Below are 18,331 nucleotides of genomic sequence, written 5' to 3' on the forward strand. Positions count from 1 at the left end.
GATGGCAATACATCAATTACAGGCCATTGTCTCGGGCCCAAGTTCCATGGTTCGCTGACGCGGGCGCCGCGCTGTCAGGGCGCGGGTGAGGCTTCGCGTGCCGAGAGGCAAAGAAATAATTAAATTAATGAAAACGGCGACAGAATGGGGGCTGATTTTTACTTTTGAGCGGGTGGAAAGACAGCGGCGAGTGCGAATGAGGTGCCGCAGCTGGAGCCCATTCCCGCGACTTGCTGGCGCAGGAGACCAGCGCACTCCACGGGGGTCGCGCGGTGCCAGCTTTGGGTGGGGCAGCTGCTGGGAGAATCGGGGTGGCGGGGTTCGGACTTGCGGTTCCCATCAAAGGGCCTGACACTTAGGGGCTGATCCTCTCTAGGGAATGGGGGTGTCCCGGAGTGAGGCAGAGGCTGCGCCAGGGTCGTGACCTCGTGGGCCGGCAAGAACCGTACCCCGGAGAGACGCGTGAGGGGTTGTGCAAACACATTTGGGGGCCTTGATGCCTGCGTTTCTACTAATACGTCCCCTCAGGTTTCCCAAGACCGAGGGCATCCTTGGGAGCTTGGCGGGCCGAAAGGCTGAGCCCCATGGCGGTGGGCCACAAGTGAGTTCCCAGCCGGCCAAGGGGTTTCCCAGCCTCCCCGATCCTGGAGAGAGGAGATGTTGAGCCTCCCCTTTCGAAGGCCTGGTTCTTCCATCCAGATAAGAAAATATCTTATCCTGGCCCACTCTGATCCCAGGGTCTGGGATGGAGCGTGGAACGAGGCCTGGCCTGGGCCCCGGGTTCTCTTTCTCTTTCCACCGGGGATGGTCGGGCACCCACGAACTGACGGTCGCCCCCAAGCGCTCCGCCAGCGTCCCCCGAGCCTCTACTGCCTCAGCCCCCAGTCCCGGGCCACGCTGGGCCTCGGCTGAGACTAGAAGGGCAATAGAGGAGGTTTCGTTTTCTTATGCCAAGCAAAAAGCGGCGAAAAGGCGGCCGCGGCGCCCCCCGGGCGGGGGTGGAGGCACCCTGATGGTATCAGCATTATTGATGGGGAACTGTTCGAGGCCGGGGCCCGGGTATCAGGTTCCCAGTCCCTCCCCCCCCACACCCCGAGGTGGGAGGGGCGGAGTGAGTGGTGGTGGCGGAGGCTGTCGCGTGTGCTGGAATGGGGGGGGGGTGCACCCGAATGCACCCGCATTACCCACTCGGGGTTTATTTGTATTTTTGTCATCTGAAAGTTTGGGGGTGTTGGGGGAAGAAGAGAGAGGAAAGATTGACGTGATTAGTACCCTAACCCTTAGTACTCTTTCCTAGGGTTAGGGCTAGAGTTGTGGGCGGTGTAGGAAAAATTACAGAAAGCAATGACCAAGATTGGAGAGACCTTTGTAGGCTAAGTTATTTTCCCAGCCCCGGGACTTCGCTTTCCCGGGAGTCTCAGAAACTCCTTCCTTAACCGAACTGCTTTCGCTCTAATCCTAACCTCTCCTGGGCCACGGGAGAGGTTTCGAACCCGAGGCCTGGGGGAGCACGCTCGGTGGGTTACAGCGGCCCGGGCAAGGCCCAGGCCCGACCGGGCCCCAGGGGAGTATACTCAGTGCGCCCTCGGCGCCTTCGCTCTCCCACCGCCGAGTCCCGACGATGCGAAGGCTCCCTTCTGGGCACTGCAGCGCCCGGAGCCAAGGGCTATCTCCAGCCCCACGCCGGATGCAGCGCTGGGACCAGGAGCCCAGCCGCCGGCTCGGGCGGGAAATACCGCCAGGGCGAGCTGCGGGTGGTCTTGGGGACAACCGCTCCCATCCTGGCGCAGGGTCCCACGCCGCCTGCCCGCGCGGCGAACTTCGTCGCTTGCATTTTCTAGCAGGGCCATCCCCACGCCGGCATTTAGAATCTGACTACGCGGGCGACCGAAAGTGCCAGCGCCTGCGAATTTTTCTTTCCGTCCACCTTGAGCGTCTTGCACTTAAATTCACTGCGCCCCGCATGCAACAGTGCCTCGCCACGGGGCGTCTGAGTATAAAATTCCTCCCGAAGGAAATGTCTCAAGGTAGAGAAAGTGAAAAAGACTAATCGAATTTATAAAAAGAAAACCTTTGCTTCCTTTTGGTTAAAATCCCTTTGTGGTTTTCTGAGCGTGAAAAAAAAAAAATCATCACCACGCAATACTGTAGCTAGTTTCTGGAACCTCGTGGTAAGGGGAGGGGGCTGTCCAGGACCTCCAGAGGGCTCACAGATTCCCATCTTTGCGCTCAAGAAGTGGGACTTTGGGACGCAGTACATAGTGATTAGTTCTTATATGCCATCTGTTGGGAAGAGGGGTGAGATCGGTGGAACCCCGGATGCTGTGTGCATTTGGGGGGGTGCCTGTAGTCTGCTGGGAAACACATTTTCATTCATAAAGGAGGTCCCTTCAAATGACTTCTCAGGAGGATGCCTAAGTGAACTACTTTGGCGAAGTGCTTGCAACAAACTTAAAAACAATTATACTCTGCTACTTTCTCTAGCAAAACGTCCCCTGTTTCCAGAACAGATGCCCACGTCTCAAAGAAAGAGATGTGTCTCTTGGTCTTCATGAAACACTCCTGTGCGGGGACCTCTCGCCTGGGCATGCCAGCTCCTCCGTCCAGGTTCCTGGGGGAAACCGCCTTTTGGTTTCAGTTTGGTAGAATTCAAGGGTCCAGGTCTGATGTAAGGTCCCTGCTGGCGTCCTTGTGTGGTGTGCCTGCCTGTGCGCGAGGCCTGCCTGTCACTCACAGGTTGTAATTTACAAATCCCACGAGACTGTCACAGGGAATGTTTCCCTGAGTTTCTGCCTCCTGAGACAGTGCTGGCTGGGAGCGAGGGATGCTTCTCCGCGGGGCTGCCGTTGCAGTCCGAGCCGTCGCTCCCTCTACCCGGTGACCACCACCAACTTCGGTTCATCCTCCGTGTTCTGTGCCTTTCAAAGCTGCATCCTTTGCAGCTCCTCCTGTGTGAGGAACACAAAACAGGGGGAGGGGTGCAGGCCTCATCTCTGCACCTTCTTTCTCCTTTTCCGGCTCAACATTTTTCTTCACTAAGGCTCTCTCATGTCTGTCTCTCAATTTTCACAGTCCAGCCCCAGGACCACGCACGGTTCTCTCCAACTTCATATCCAGGTTGAGGTGGGCTTTTCAATGGAAGAAGCTAACGTTTCCCAGTTCCAGACCCATGTCTCTCTGCTTCCTTGTGCCTCCTCGAAACAGAAGCAACTCTCTCTGACGTCAGAAGCCTGCTCTTCCTTCCTCTTCCCATGTGTAATTCTCACTGTCCCGGCCTCCGCTTTTCCATCCTGAGCCACCCCCGATCCCCAAGACTCTTTCGAACATATTTTGTAGTAAAACCCGGTCCCTGAAAAGCCTTTCTCAGAACTTTGCTCGGACTTGAATGGATGTGACGTTTGCTTAGCGCTTGGCTCGGGACCTGCTGTGGCCTTTGCTCGGGGACTCAAAATGGAGGGAGGCCAGCCAATCTCTCCCTCTCCAACCAAAACAAAATGATTTCACGAGAGCTGAGGGTGGGACCTCCATTTTCCAGATTGGTTATTATTTTCTCCTTCTTTCCTGGACCTCCCCCACCCCCAGAACCTCCGGTTTGGGGCCAACAGTCCTGAGAAAACCAGCCTCTTATCTCAGCCCCGCTTCGACACTCTGTCTTTTACCAACCTCAGATATTTGCCAGCGATCAGCCTTATTCGACATTTCCTCCTTGGGCATGGGGGTCAGGCGGCTGGGGTTCACATCCTGGCTCTGTGCCATTTAGCAGGGCTCTGGGAGCACAGTCCTGCAGGGCAGCCTTGCTGGGATCGATGCCACTGTCCTCTGTTCCCTCTTCCTCAAGTGCAGCCAAGGAAAAGGAAGCGTCGTGCGCGCCGTGCCTAGTCCCAAGCAGCGTGGCCTCCATAGAGGCCTCCAAGAGTGTCTTCCTCTGGTAAATGGGGATAATAATAGCCCTGATTTCGTAGAGCTCTCGAGGGTTAAAAGAGTTAATATGTGCGAAGAATTTAGAGTGGTGGCTGGCATGTAATTAGCACAATGTAAGTGTTAACTCTTATTGTTATTCAAAGGGTTGTGGTGAGCATCAGATGGTGCGCAATGTGGTGAAACTGTCATTACATGTCTATCCATCCGTCCGTCCGTCCGTTCACTCACTCTGCAGAGTAATGTGTTCCGTGGGGGGAGGACAACTGCAAAACAAGCCCTGTCCTTCCTTTCCTCGTTGGCAGGCCATGCACCAAACAGATGACCTCCTGGGACTGGGGAGCGGCCAACGGCCTAGGAGAGAAGGCGAAAGCAGTGCTTGGCCCCAGGGAATTGCTACCATTCTCCCAGGAAGTTCCAACCGATACAGAAAGTTGCAAACAGAGCAGATTGTATATGAGCCCGAGCTCGGTGTGCATGTGGGTCACCGAGGCCAGGGACAGACCGTCTTCCTGCTTCCGGAAGGTTCATGAGCACCGGTGGACCGAGCCAGTGGCCCGTGCCTTAAGGGCCAGCCTGTATTCACCTGGTGGTTTTATTTGGCTCGAATATTTGGTTTTGGGGTTTCTTTTTGTTTTTGTTTTTGATTGTGCAGAATCTTTTGAGGTGTGCAGAAAACAAAACGATAAAACAGGTGCTTGAAAAGTACCTGTATAAACTATGAAAAGTATAAACTATGTACAGTGTTAACTTAGTTAGGCCTTACTTTTCCAGCTTTTCTCTCTCTTTTTATTCAGTTACAACTGTCTGCATTTTCTCCCCATCCCTCCACCCCACCCCAGCCAATCCCACCTCCCTCTCCCACCTCTACCCCCCCCCTTGATTTTGTCCTTGTGTCCTTTATGATTTTCCAGCTTTTCGCTTTCTGTTTCTGTCAGATTCTACGAATCAATCACTGTCTTTAGAATAGCGCATCCTGTAGCCCAATCTAATACTGGGGACCGAGAGCCCTCCCCTTGGCCTGCCCCGCCCCTGCAGGGGCGTGCCTAGTCTGGACGCAGACCCTCGGACAGCCGCTGCGTGGACCACGCCATCATTAGTATTACAACCACATTGTGACCAAATGTAATCTAACATTTACTGGCAGATTGCAAAGTGCTCTTGAGAATAAGCCCCCCACCTGGTGCTTTGAGCTTAAAACACTTTTGATGGTCAGAATCTGCAAAAACAATGTAAGTGTGAGCAAAAATACCCGTTAGCCCGCAGCCCACGTGCGCTGCCTTCGGTGCAATGGCGGCTTCCTTGGGAAGCATCTGACAGCTCGTGCGGTCTCAGACGTTCGCTTTTGATGCTGAGGAACATTTACTTGTGTGCCTGCACCCCTGCTGGACTATCCATTCACCTGTTGATGGACATGTGTATCGTTTCCAGTTCCTGGTTATTGTAGATCACGTTGCTCTCAACATTCTCATTCCAAGCAAGAAACAAGATGTTTGCAGATGTCAGCGAGTGGAGGGTGAGGGTTCTTTCCCCCTCCTGTGGAGGGAGCAGACTCGATTTAATCTGTCACTTGATGTCTTCCTCCTCAAAAGTAGTGCCCGGGGGCCGCCAGGGCCCGCATGGGGAGGCTTGTAGGAGGTTGGCAGTTTGTAAATTATGCATGAGTGTCCCTCACAGTCCCGGTGGTCGCCATCCGATGGACTTGAACATGATTTAGCGTTTCAGATGATTTGTAGCAGCTCGGGAGCAGCCGGGGCTGTGGAGAGTTCTCAGGCCGGAGTCTCACCATTGCATTGAATAGGTTCCTACCTCTTGGTTGCTCTGTCGGTTTCCTGGCTTCTGAGGGGACCTGTGAGCAGCCCCCAGTGGTGGTGGGTGGCCTCCCAAATGCCTTTCCTCGATCAGGGAGTTCTAAGATTTTTTCCTAACCAAATATTTTATCACTATAAAAAATACAATTCAAACTATAGTGACTCTTCACTTTCTCATTAATTCATGCCCTTATACGTTTATTAACTGACATTTATTGAACACCTATTATATGCCCGTCCATATTTTAGGCAGGAAGGGCATGACGTGAATGAGACAGATAAGGTCCTTGTTCTTCTGGTGAATGGGACAGGTAACAAAACACTCAACAAATCCAGGGGTCGGCCAGTGCTTTAGAGGGGACTGGCAGGGTGCGGCTTGGGTGGGGGTGCAGGGAGGAGTGTTGGGGGGTGGTGAGGGCAGGTCTCTGAGGCAGTGACTTCTGAGACGGGGATGATGCGAAGGTGTCGGCTGTGCCCCGGTCTGGGAACATGAGCACTCAGGCCAAGCAGAGAAGGTCTTGCAGAAGGAACGGGCTTGAAGAGGTTTGCTCGGCTTTTCTCTCCCCCACCCACTCTCCCCACCTTGTTATTGGACTTTCAGGGGAATTAGGGAGATTAATTTTCCTTGGTTTTTTTTTTTTAATCCTCATCCCGAGAATATGTTTATCGATTTTAGAGAGAGAGGGAGAGAAAGAGAGAGAGAGACACCAATGTGAGAGAGAAGCATCGATTGGTTGCCTCCTGTACACGCCCCGACCAGGGATCAAACTCAGGCATGTGCCCTGACCTGGAATCGAACCCACAACTTTTGGTGTATGGGACGATGCTCCAACCAACTGAGCCACCCCAGCAGGGCTATTTTCCTTTTTAAAAATTTGTTTTTTTTTCCAGTTGAAGGGATAAAACACATTGTGGACTATGCTTACAACGGAATGCTACTTGGCCGTAAAAAGGAACGAACCATTGGTTCTTGCAATGATGCAGATTCTTTATAGGCCCTGGCCCCTGAGTCGAAGTCTTGCTGGAGGCTGTGTTTGGAGGCTGCTTCATAGCTGCAAGGGAGGCTGGGAAAGTGGATGTCTGGCCTTTGCGCCTTTTGTCTCAGGGGTGCTCTAAGGCTCATGTGGTGGGGAGTTTGCTGAGCTGGGCGAAGGAGAAGACTGTCAGCTGTCCCTAGAGACTCTCGCGGCCCCGTGTCCCTTCGGAGTCTTTCACAGCTGTCTTCCTATTTTCCTGAACATCGAAAAGGCCCACGGAACACACGCCGAAGGTGTTGGGGAGCTTACTTTCAGGCCCCCAGGGCAGCCTCAGCCCTTCCGCTGGGCTCTGTCCTCTGCATTTGAGTGGGGCTCTCTGCCTTTGTACTCCCGGAAGCTTAAGCTGATGTGCCGGAGCATCCTGAAGGAGGCTGAGCCGGCACCGTCTGCCCTCAGCAGCCCCCTGGAATGTTCTCAGAAAACAGGGAAGGGGAAGGTAGCTGCCCACTCTTGTACACGTGCCAAGACTCGGGCTTGGGGCTGAGCTCAGTACACACATCAGCTCCACGAGTTCCCCCAGGGACTCTGTGAAACACTTCTCCATTTCCATTTTACAGATGAGGAGACTGAGGCTCTCGAGTCGTTTCTCTGGCATCACAGCTCTGGAGCTGCTGGATGCCTCAAACCAGGTCTCATGGAATCTTTTTGAGAAAACAAAACAAAACTAAATGACAATAAAAATGTTTTCAAGTTTTAGGAAGTCCAGGTGAGGAAAAGACTCGGGGTAGGCCTTTGGACCTAATGCGGACCATCCTTTTGATTGAAAAAGATAGAAAGATGAGGTTGGAGAGATTCATTAAAATCTCAGAGCTGTGGTTGCGTTGTGTTTTTTTATGGGCGGCTTTTCAATGCCTTTGATTTGGAGCTGATGCAACTGCTGGAGGGTCCCGAGCGAAGCGAACCCACCCCGCGAGCACAGCTGTCTAGGTTCTAGGCGAGGCCATGACTGAAGCCGTCAGCCAGTCTGGGGGGCCCCCACCTCTGGCCCCCAGTCTTGCCTTCAGTAGGACTCAGTGGTTAGGCCAGGCAGAAACCTCTGTTCTTTTCTTTTGCCCTGATGATGTAGTCAACAGGTGAAAACAATGACAAGTGGAGAAGTAGAAAGAACCAGGACGTAGAGAAAGGGTGTCTGAGTTAAAACCCTCACGCAGGTTATTAGGAGGATTTTCCCCCAAGTCTTCGTTTTCCTTCACCTGTGTGGCCACCTGTCCGGAGGGTGGTGAGGGGCCACCAGACTGTCACCTCCACATGGGCAGGACACACAGTCGGCCTTCAGCACGCATCTGTGGAATGAATGAACCCGGCGAAGGAAGGGCTGTGGCTGGGTCTGTGCGTACTCTGCTGACAGATGCTCGCAGCATCTGCGTGCTGGGACCACTCACAAATAACCCGGAGTCTGGTTGGAAGGCAGATTCTGAATCAGAAGGTCAGGGTGGGGGCTGCGATCTGAATGGGTACCAAGCGCCTTGGTGACATGGTTGCTGCTGGTCATGGCCCACGCTTTGTGCAGTGAGGGGGTAAATATACAACCAGCACATGTTCAAGTCTTGCCAGGTGGGAGTGAGTGAGGTCAGGGGTGGGGAGTCACCTAGGCGATGATCTTCCAAAAAAGAGCGTGGCTCAGCTCCCCTGCTCATCTCGGGTCCGGAAGTGCCCCCATCTGACACGACACCTGTGAAGGGACAGGAAGCGCACGCCCTTTGTCCTCATGCCCATGCTCGTGCCACCTGGCCAAGGCATCTCCCGTTTGCCACGTTTGGTGAGAATGATGGCTCTGATGGCCGCCCGTCACTCTGGGTCCGCAGCGCATGGCACTGGCATTGATGACCGCTGACACTTGTTGCTGGGCACGCGGCACAAGCTGAGCGTGTGACAGTCACTTCAGAAGAGGTAGCTGGTGATGACGATGATGATGGTGATGATGGTGATGATGGTGACGACGATGGTGATTGTGATTGTTTTGTGAAAGCCTTTCACATCTTTTAGTTCCCTTGGCAACTCAACAATGTGGGTACTAACTGTTCCGGCTCTGGGTGCTCTGTCTACATCCTGGACGTACCAGGCTCATTCCAACCTCTGTGTTGTTGCTTGGAAGAGTATTTTCCTCCTGGGGGAAATCTCCAACCCCGGGGACATTTGGCAACATCTGGAGACATGTTCGGTTGCCATGACGGGGGGCCGCTATTGGCATCTAGCGGGCAGAGACCACAGGGGCCACTGAACCTCCTACAATGCACAGACAGCCCCCCCACAACAAATACAGGGCCCCAAATATCACTGTCATCTCACCTGAGGCTGAGAGAGCCTGGTGTGAGTGGCTCTCCTCTAGAGAACGCCTTCCCCCCTTTTCCCTGTGACTATTCCATCGAGCTCTAACTGGACATTGGAGTGGAAGAATCTCATTAGGTTGTTTCCCCAACTTTTAAAAGGCTCATGGACTCTTCATGCTATGGATTCAAAATGCCGCCAGTGACAGCTGCCCTGCCATTCCCATGCCCTCTGCCTCCACGGCAAGGTTGTCGTGGGAGGGGCGATTTGTTTTCCCATCCAATCCGTGTAAGGGGGAAAGGAGAGGAGGGCCCCAGCAGGCGTGTGCCTGTGCCGTCCACTTCAGAACTGGCCCCTAGGGCCCTGCGGCCGCTGCTCACCTTGTTCGGACGGAGATCAGAACCCTGCCCGGGATGAGCAGGCAGGATGCCCAGCCCCACCGTAGTGGCCACATCCAAACGTGATTGTCTTGTTTTTCGCTTTCAAAGGGAGAAGAAGAAAGCAAGTTAGGCAGTTAGTTTGGCAGAATGATGCCTTTCCCTCTGCAAAAAAGGAGGAAGGCTAACGAGGTTCGCCCCTCCCCCCCGAGGAATTTAATTCAGATGTCAGGAGGGTCCCTGCCACCCCTGCCCTGGAGCCAGGAGTCCCCACCATCCCTGCAGCAGCATCCCCATGACAGCCACTCTCTCAATGACACCCAGGGGTCACATGTGCGGGCCCCGGGAGGTGGCCTGGCCAGCACCAGCGAGCCTGGGACATCTGGGCAACAACAAGGAAATGTCGATGGGGAAGTGGGCGGGCGGGTTGCCTCCTGGACATGGTTTCTGTGCTGCAGGCTCCTGCGGGGCTGTTTATCAGAGGGGGCAGCCGGCAGACAGGCCTGTGAGGAGATGAGCCTCGATTCCGTCTCTGGCTGCCTTTTACTGCTAGAGGTAGGTGCCACCCGTGTCCGGCCTGAGAAATGGCCTTCCTGCAGGCACCTCCGTTAACGCGTGTTATCGATCGGCTGTGCTCCCGCCTCCCCGGGGCGAGAGAAGAGGAATAAAGAAGGCAGGACCCTGCAGTGGGATATTGGGGGCTGCAGCCACCCCCAGGGGAGACCGTCTACCTAGCAGTCCTCATGGCTGCTCCCATTCCCATCACCGTTCTGGCCCCAGAGGGACAACCCAGTGACCCTTCAGAAAGACGTGTGCCTCTTGCCATGTTTTATCTTGAGGGCAGTGGTGTGGCTATGATTCATTTTTCCCACCATTGACACATTGGACCTCCGTTAAACAGGACTGAAAGCAATTAATCAGGGGCAGAACTCCTGAGAGTCCCATTCATAAATAATCTCTTCCTTAGCCTCCCCCCTCCCCTTGCCCGCCTCCCCAAGCACTGGGGTGTGAGGGGAGATTTACAAGCCCAAAGCCTGAAGGCCGAGCTTACAGAAAAGACTGTATCCAACCCTCTGACTTTGCGTGGGGGATTAAATGGCTGGGATCAATATATTTCCATAAGCACCGAAGGGACATCTTTATGGCATGTACATTAGAGTTTATAATGTAGAAGAGGCGGGATCTGCCACCAGGCCCAACTGGGGCATAAAACCCATCTTCCAAATAAAAACGTAAAGGCACTTTAGCAAAAATTCTCTTCTGTGGCTGTTAAGGCTGCAGAGCAAGGTCTGGTGGGAATAAGGCAGGCTGGAATTGGAGTCGGGGTGTGCGAGTGTTTGGGGGTGGGGAGAGGCTTCCCTGTGCTGGCAGGCTGGGGTAGAACTGAGTGGCCTGGCCGGGGAACGGCAGACCCATCTCTCGGTAGCTTCACGACCTTGGGCAAAGTCACTCACGTTCTCTGAGTATGCGTGCGCTCACAACAGCAGTAGTGTCTGGCCTGATGAGGTTGTAAGGATGAAATGGACTACCGTGTGCCAAGGATGTAGCCCCTCTCTGGGGTTTAATAATAGCTCAATAAGTGCTCGGAAGAAGAAAAAGATGCTGTTGGTGGTGTTGATGACAGCCATCAGCTGGTGTCCGGAAGCCACACGCCTTACTATGTGACTTGCAGCCATGCCATAGGAGGCAGGTTCCACCACTTCGAAGGGAGCTCGCTGGCTGAGAGGCCAGGTAGCGTGCTGCAGGGACGCGTCCCCACCAGCACTGCTTGAACTCCAGGGCTGGTCTTGGACCCCTGCCCTTGAGCCCTTGTCCCTTCACCACTCTGTCTTCCTCACCCTGCCCATCGGCTTGTCTCCTGAGACTGTAAAGTGACTTTCACGTTGGGTCTAGCGAACCAGGCTTCAGACGAAGGTGTCGCTGAGGTTACCGCTCAACATTCTGGTGTGTTGCGTGTGACTGTTGGATGGTCTGTGACTTCATTCCGTTGCGTTCGTCCAGTGATGCTAATGCATGGCGAATGTGGCGCGCGGGAGACCCTGAGCCGCCGGCGTCAGTGCGGAGGGGACGGCTGCCAGTTCGGCCACTAGGATTCTGTGTACCCCTTTCGGGTCAATTAAAACCTTGTGTTTAACTCAGATCCTCCTTTATGGGGGCCATCTGAGTCTGTAATCATCTCAAGAGCTGACGTGTCCCGAGCCAGGCGTTCAGGGCAGAGCTTGACAAGAGCGATTTTAGTGAAGCTTCCCAGCAGCCTGACAAAGGGGGCCCTTTCATCCAGCAGCCTTCTTGGCTGCAAGCAACCGAGGCCATCTTGCTGTTCAAGAAGGGGGCAGTTTATTGGAAAGACATCGAGGGCTTCCGATACAACTGATAACTGTTGCGACTCCGGGGGATACTTGGCCCCATGGTCACGGTCAGAAGGCTGGAGCACGAGGCCGTGAGAAAGGGGCCGGGACCCTGTGAACCCCAGAGGGCCTGGTGGCAGGGGAGCTGTTCTGTGGGCCACCTCTGCTGCTCCAGTTGGCATAACATCCAGGCCTCTCCACACCCAAGAGTCATTCAACTGAGATTTGCTGAGTTTACATCCAGACCTCTCCTGTGGCAGGAAAAATAAAAAAATATCTTGTCTGTTAAGCATCAATAACACCAAGTAGCATCTATCTTTCAAGAGTGGATGCCATGGGGGTGTCCCCAAAAGGAGTGTTGAACAGGGGGTGGCTGGATTCTAGACGGCCCCAACTGGCAAAAAGTCACTTCAGTATCATTCCTGACCCCACTGGACAGGTTGACTAACTGATGTTCAGAGGGGAGGGTGAATTCCGTCCGAGTCTCTCATAGGTGTCAATGGGCAGAGCTGGATTGGCTCTCAGAATTCTCGTATACGAAGCTCCTCCCCGCTAAGTGACTCTTACTCTCATTGAAGATTGCATCAGTGAGAAACTATTCCATAACATATGCTATGCTATTCTCCATGCCCGGGTGGACAGCAAGCCTTCAGTGTGATTGAGGTTTTAGAGGTGAGACCGCGAAAGGCTATTCTCCTTGGAATCTGTTGTGGTCGTTCTCACTCCTTCCTGGGAGAAACCTCCGATTTTCATGCGCGAGACGCTCGGCTGCACTTGTCACAGCCTACAAGGTGATTTCAGCTCCCCGACGCCAAAGAACCTTTTCTGTTAGTCAAAACACAGCTGCGGAGGCCCGTGGGATCTGCTAATGGGCACCCCAGCTCGGGTATGTCTGTCTGTACCTGGGGAAATAGATATAATTAGGATACCAGATAACATATGTATATGCAAATGCAGCAGGTAAAAATGACTAGCCGTGAGACAGGGCTTGACTTTGCCAAATCCCCTCAGACCAGCCACAAGTGTGGCTTAACCAGGGCCCACGCCGTCCTCTCCAGCACTGGCTCTGGTGCTCTCTCTTCATCCTCACCTCTTCCTGACGCTGCTGGAGCCCTCATGCTACTTAGTTTTCTTTTTATAATATTAAAAGGTGATCCCTGTCATTTTCTGGCTCTTCCCGTAGCTCCCATCTTACGAGGCCTCAGGGGTCCCAGCCTCTGAGAGGCATGTGAGGGAAAGAGGGACAGGAAGACAGCAGATACTCAAGGTCCCCAGAGTGATAGCACATGGCCTGACAAATCATTATGAAGACCAGGTCTTTTTGTTTGTTTGTTTCCGTTTTATTCTCCCAAAGAGAACTGCCCTGCAAGAGGGCCCGGAAGTTTGAAGTCAGGAGTCAGCAGGCTTGGGTTTTAGTTGCTTTTTCCTGGTGGTGTGACCTTGGGCGAATGACGTACCTCTCTGTGCCTGGGGCTCCTCACCCTAAAATGGGCGCAGTGACAGCAGCCCCCTCCAAGGGCCTGGCCGGCTAACGCGATCCTGTGTAACGGGCCCGTGGGAGGTCAGGAGACTCCAGGCCCAGGCCCAGTGTCCTCGCTTCACTATGTGGCTTCATCCACACGGTATCAGGTAAATCGCTTTGCCTCTCTGACCCTCAGCTTCCTCATCTGTACGCTGGGGGAGTGAAGCCTACTCTCGGGTTTAGGCGGGGGATCGAGCAGGCAGTGGATGGGAGTCCTGGTGCTGGGTCACCGTGAACAGCAGACGCTGGTTTTGTGTGTGGAATAGTGGTGCCTGCATCTTTTGGGAGCCCAACGCCTGAGGGGTTGGGGACAGTCTCTGTGTGAAACCCAGGGTCTGATAAAGGTGAAGCGGTCCTTGATCCCACGCAGCCCATCAGAGGGGCCATGCAACTGTGCCGGTGGCAACATGCGCGCTGACTCTGACCAAGCTGTGCTGGCGTTCACCGTGGGCGTCCAGCCCAACCGAACCACCGGGGTCCCCCGAGGGCGCCCGACTTGGTTGTTGCGGCTGGGACCTGGCCGCTCTCATTTCTGTGCACCCTGCGTCTACCACGGTGCCGAGTGCATTGTAGAGGCTCAAGAAATATTTACCGGTTTCCTGAGTCCGCGGGTGAACAGATGCTGAATTACATTGTACACCTATTTCTCTGCCCTCTGGGTGGAGTAGTGACCACTGCCAGAGTCCTGGTCCCTCCGCAGACAGCGGGGACAACACCTGGCAATGCCTACATCGCGAAGGTGGGCTGTGGCCCCAGACCCACACCCCGATCTCCGCTCTGCCCTATCCCAGCAGCAGCCTCGTCTGAGCTTCAGTTTAAGAAAACCTGCTGCAACTTCAGTTTGCCACGTCTGCAAAATGGGCATAAAATAAGGCGTCCTTCATAAGGTCATTGCGCAGACGACTTACACGTGTATATGCCGGTGCCCCATGGGTTCGTAAAAGGAAGGCGGCGGAACTGAAGTGGATCTTCCTGTCCCTTCCCCGCACCTCCCTTCCCCCGTTGCACCCCCCAGGTCCCGGGCTGCCTCACCCCAGTCCGGTTCCAAGCCCCAGGAGCGAATCTGACCCTTTATCTTATCCTGGGGGCATTGATGGTTTTTATTCTGTTGACGGCATCGATATTCGTTCAATAGCATTTCTTAAATAAGCATCTAAACGACATATTACAGACCACGAAAGTCATTTCCGTGCGGAAGATTATCTCCCAGGATCCTGTTTCTGTCGTTATCTGGGGCCTCAGTAGTTGGCAAATCTCCACAGCTACTTAAACGATAACATTAGTCCTAATACCGTGTAAAATGACTAGTTCCTCGGGGTAGGGTTCGTTTTAATAGTGTGTGTCAGCAGCAAATAGCGTGGAGGACCCCAGAGGAAAGAGCGCAGCCCCCCTCGCTCTCACTGGAGCGACGGTACGGGTATATTTAATATCTACGTTAAAAAGCTCTTAGGCGCCGTGGTGATAGTGGACTGGATAGTTAGACATGTGCAGGCTAAACCCTGGGCTGTTTATAGGGCACGATACGGTGTGCATTACAGAAACCGTCTGAGGTCGTTCAAAGTCAAATGGGGGCTTCCAAAAATCTTTGACCCCAGCAGTAAAATGCTCTGAAACAAGCTGGGAGAATAAAATTGCTTCCTTTTTTTTTTTTTTTTTGGTGAGTCTGTTGATAAGTTTGCTGCACTATTAAAATGTTTAATCACTCGCCTCCAGCAAGAGCAATCTTCCATCTGAAGTTGCAATTTATTAGAGCGCCCAAAACATACTTGTTATTTGCCCCAAAGATGGCCAGGGAGCCTCAGAGGAAAAACAAAGCACAGTTTGAAATCAAGCAGAGAGTCTGAGAGGAAGGCGCCGAAAACAAAAATTGTTTTGGAATTGATGTCGAGGGAGATCATGTAAAACTTGCACCATTTTTTTTTTAAAATTCCAAATGCACACGGTGAAATCAGAGTGGCCACAGGTCCAGCCTGAGCTGAGAGGGGTGGAGGGCCTCCCAGGCGGGGGCGGGGGGCAGAGGGGAGAGGACAGAAGGGCATGGGGCTGCTTGCTGGTGGCACACCTTCCAAGAAGGGGCAGTCCTCTCTGCTCCAGGGTGTAGTCAGAGAAGCCCAGAGCAGAGGCGCAATGAACGGGATGCTGATTTCAGCAGGCTACTAGGCCCAGCGTTCCCCCTTTGGCCCTGGTAGATGTGGGCCTCTCTCTAGCTTCTTAATTAACCAAAGGCAAACAGTTCTGTAGTAGGGGGACAACTCCGAGGCAGTGAGCACTGTTAGACTACGGAAACTTCATTGGTGCAAGGCCAGAGACCCCGCCCCTGGAGGGAGGGGCCTGGAGGCCCCTTGCATGACCACAAAGAGTTAACTCCTTCCGGCACCGGTCACCCAGGGCTGTGCCTTGGAAGTAATGAGTCACCGAGAACTATCAGGTCACAATTCTCTAAAAAATTGATGATTAATGATAAACAAGGCATTTTCTATACAGGGTGGGGCAAAGGTTGTGAGTACACGAAACACAGATTTTATTCTTCTGCTATTATTTATTAGTGATTGTATTATTTTCCATGCAAGCAACGGCCAACCTCCTTTTTCCAACCTTGTAGATCATCCTGGGTCCTTGGCTGTACAAATAGCTGCAAGCCCTTTAAAATTTTTGAAAAGTCTATTTCGAACTGGGTTATAAGGAAAAGTAACAGGTATTCTGTCACAGAAGGGTGCTAGAGGTCTAAATTTGGCAAAGGCGCACCTTGCAGAGCCACGGAAGCATCATAACGGCTCAGGTGTGTCCTGAAGGGGACAACCAGCCAACGCAGCTGGTCTCGCTCCGCTCAGCTCGACATTTCTCCCAACTCACTGGCTATGAACGCCTTTCTTCGAAGAAAGTCTGTCTCCATTCTACCCCTGCACAAGGTTTGAGAATCACCGTGCCGGAGGCAGAATTCTAGAAATCCTCCCCCCTGTCCACGGTTTCCTGCTGGTTATTCACTCAAACCCTTGTGTGGGCCCCGCTGGGAAGGGGTTTTGCAGATTCGAAGTAAGTTCACCCTGAGGTGCCGAGAGAATCCAGGTGAGCCGGATCCAATCAGCGGAGCCCTGGACCGAAAGAGTCAGAAGGACTTCAAGTTCCCTCACTGCTTTGAAGGTGGAAAGGACCACTCGAGAAGGAAGGTGAGCAGAGAGCAGCCCCAGCTGAAAACCGGCACCAAAAACGGCCTGAAGGAACCTGCAGGCAGATTCTGCCCGGAAGCCCCCAGAGAAGAACCCAGCTGGCCAACAGCTTGAGTTTGGCCTTGTGAGATTCTGCATGGAGAACCAGGTGAGCCAGCCGACTTCGGACTCACAGCACAGTGAGATAATAAATGGGTGTTGTATTAAGCCACTAAATTTGTGGTAATTCGTTATACAGCAATAAAAAGCAAAATGGTGCTGGATTAATTGTGGTACTCTCTTCCCTGCCCCATTATGTTTATAAGGTGTTTTACATGTAACAAAACACTTCCATCGGTGGGGGCAGACCAGCAAGGCTCAGATACACGGGGCAGGCGTCTCCATATTTACAGGTGAGGAGATAGACTCGGGGAGAGGGAGGGACTTGCCCAGGACTCTCAGCCGGTAAAAGGGAGGTCAGGTGACTTGGACGGGTGTCTTTTTGTGACTCGGTTTGGGGGCCTGGTCTTTGTTCTCTCTCGCTATCAAACAGGAGAAACGTGAGCATTGGGAGGCTTTGCAACTGGGAGCTTGCAGAGGAGGATGAGAAAATTCCAGAGGAGGGCTTGGCAGGGGAAGGGTCCACCTGCTTCCTCAGAGGGGTCCTTTCTTGCATCTCTGGTCTCTGACCAGAAGAGCTTGGAGCGAGTGACAATGTGTGGGGGCGGTGTGCCGGGCAGCCACAGGACGTGGATGCTACGAAGCTTGGTTTGAGTGACGAAGGGCAAAGTTGCACGGGCCTGTGATGTCAAGAGGCACAGGGTCTGTGGGCTGACCTCCCAGGTGGGTGGTTTGCAGAGCAGGGGCTGCTGGCACGGTTCTCCCGCTTTCTTTGCTACAATGAGCATCCCTACCTGTGCGTGTGCACCTGCTCCCCTTAGAGGGGCCCTAATGCAGCATGATGGAGCAGAGCATTATCTAGAACCCCCTCCATGGACACAGTGGAGACTGAGGCTCAGAACGGTGCCTTGACCTTCTGTCGAAGAGTGCCCCCAATCCACATGCATACACGCACATGCGCACACACCACACCTAGCTGGGTTATCATGGCCGTTCTCCACGTTGGCTCAGGATCGCTTCCTGATGAGCCAGAGTTGCTTACCCAGCAACTGCAGCATGTGTGTGCTTGTTCTGCGCCCCGCGGGAGTCAGGACTGTGCGTTCACTGCTGTCCGATGATGACAGGGTCCAGCGCTGACGGAATGCAGGCCCCGGGCTGGACACTGTCTTGGAAGTGCCGGGAGTTAACTCACGGACTCCCGACAGCAAGCCCGTGGGGTTGTGGGGAAGTCACCAGGGAACTAACACATGTTTTTGGCAGAGACAGATCCAGGTGTTGTGTGATCTGGGGGTGGGGGGTACCCCTTAATGGAGAGCAATACAAAGTTAGGAATATACAATTAGGTCAGCGCCTTGGATAGAAGGCACCCAAGGGAGAGAAGGGTTCGGAAGGCTTACAGTAAATCTGCCTCAGTTTCCCTCTTTCTCCTTGCCTGTTCCTGTCCTCTGAAGTTAGGCAAGGCCATGGCCAATGGGATGTGACTACACTTCGTGGGTGTCCCCTCCGAGAGGAAGTTTCGAGGGTCAGCATGTGCCTCCCATTCTCCTCCCCACCCTGGTGTTCACCCTGGAGCCTCCTTTGCCCCGAGACTCTGAGTCACTACAACAGTCAGAGCACCTCCTCCCCACCCCACCTGTGCCCCCCCAACCCCATAAACACAGAGTGTGAGTGTGAAATAAGCTTTTGTTCTAGTCATTCACTAAGATCTTGCAGATTCTTTTAACCCAACTGACATAAGTAGGTGCCATTATTGTCCCCATTTTCCAGATGAAAAATCGAGGCAC

The 18,331-nt window shown here is 53.5% G+C and overlaps 1 long non-coding RNA gene across 3 annotated transcripts in view; it reads left to right on the forward strand.

Moving 5' to 3' along the window:
- The window catches only part of LOC123478796 (uncharacterized), a 32,606-nt gene that overhangs the window by 2,430 nt on the left and 11,845 nt on the right, over nt 1-18,331 (forward strand). For 2 of the 3 annotated variants that reach the window (XR_011650581.1, XR_011650582.1), the window contains exon 2: nt 16,308-16,596. This is a non-coding gene — a long non-coding RNA (uncharacterized lncRNA). The remainder of the gene's footprint in view (nt 1-16,307; nt 16,597-18,331) is intronic. The other variant, XR_011650583.1, reaches the window with a different exon arrangement.

The sequence above is a fragment of the Desmodus rotundus genome, chromosome 12 (assembly GCF_022682495.2).
Source record: "Desmodus rotundus isolate HL8 chromosome 12, HLdesRot8A.1, whole genome shotgun sequence".
Lineage (NCBI taxonomy): Eukaryota > Metazoa > Chordata > Mammalia > Chiroptera > Phyllostomidae > Desmodus > Desmodus rotundus.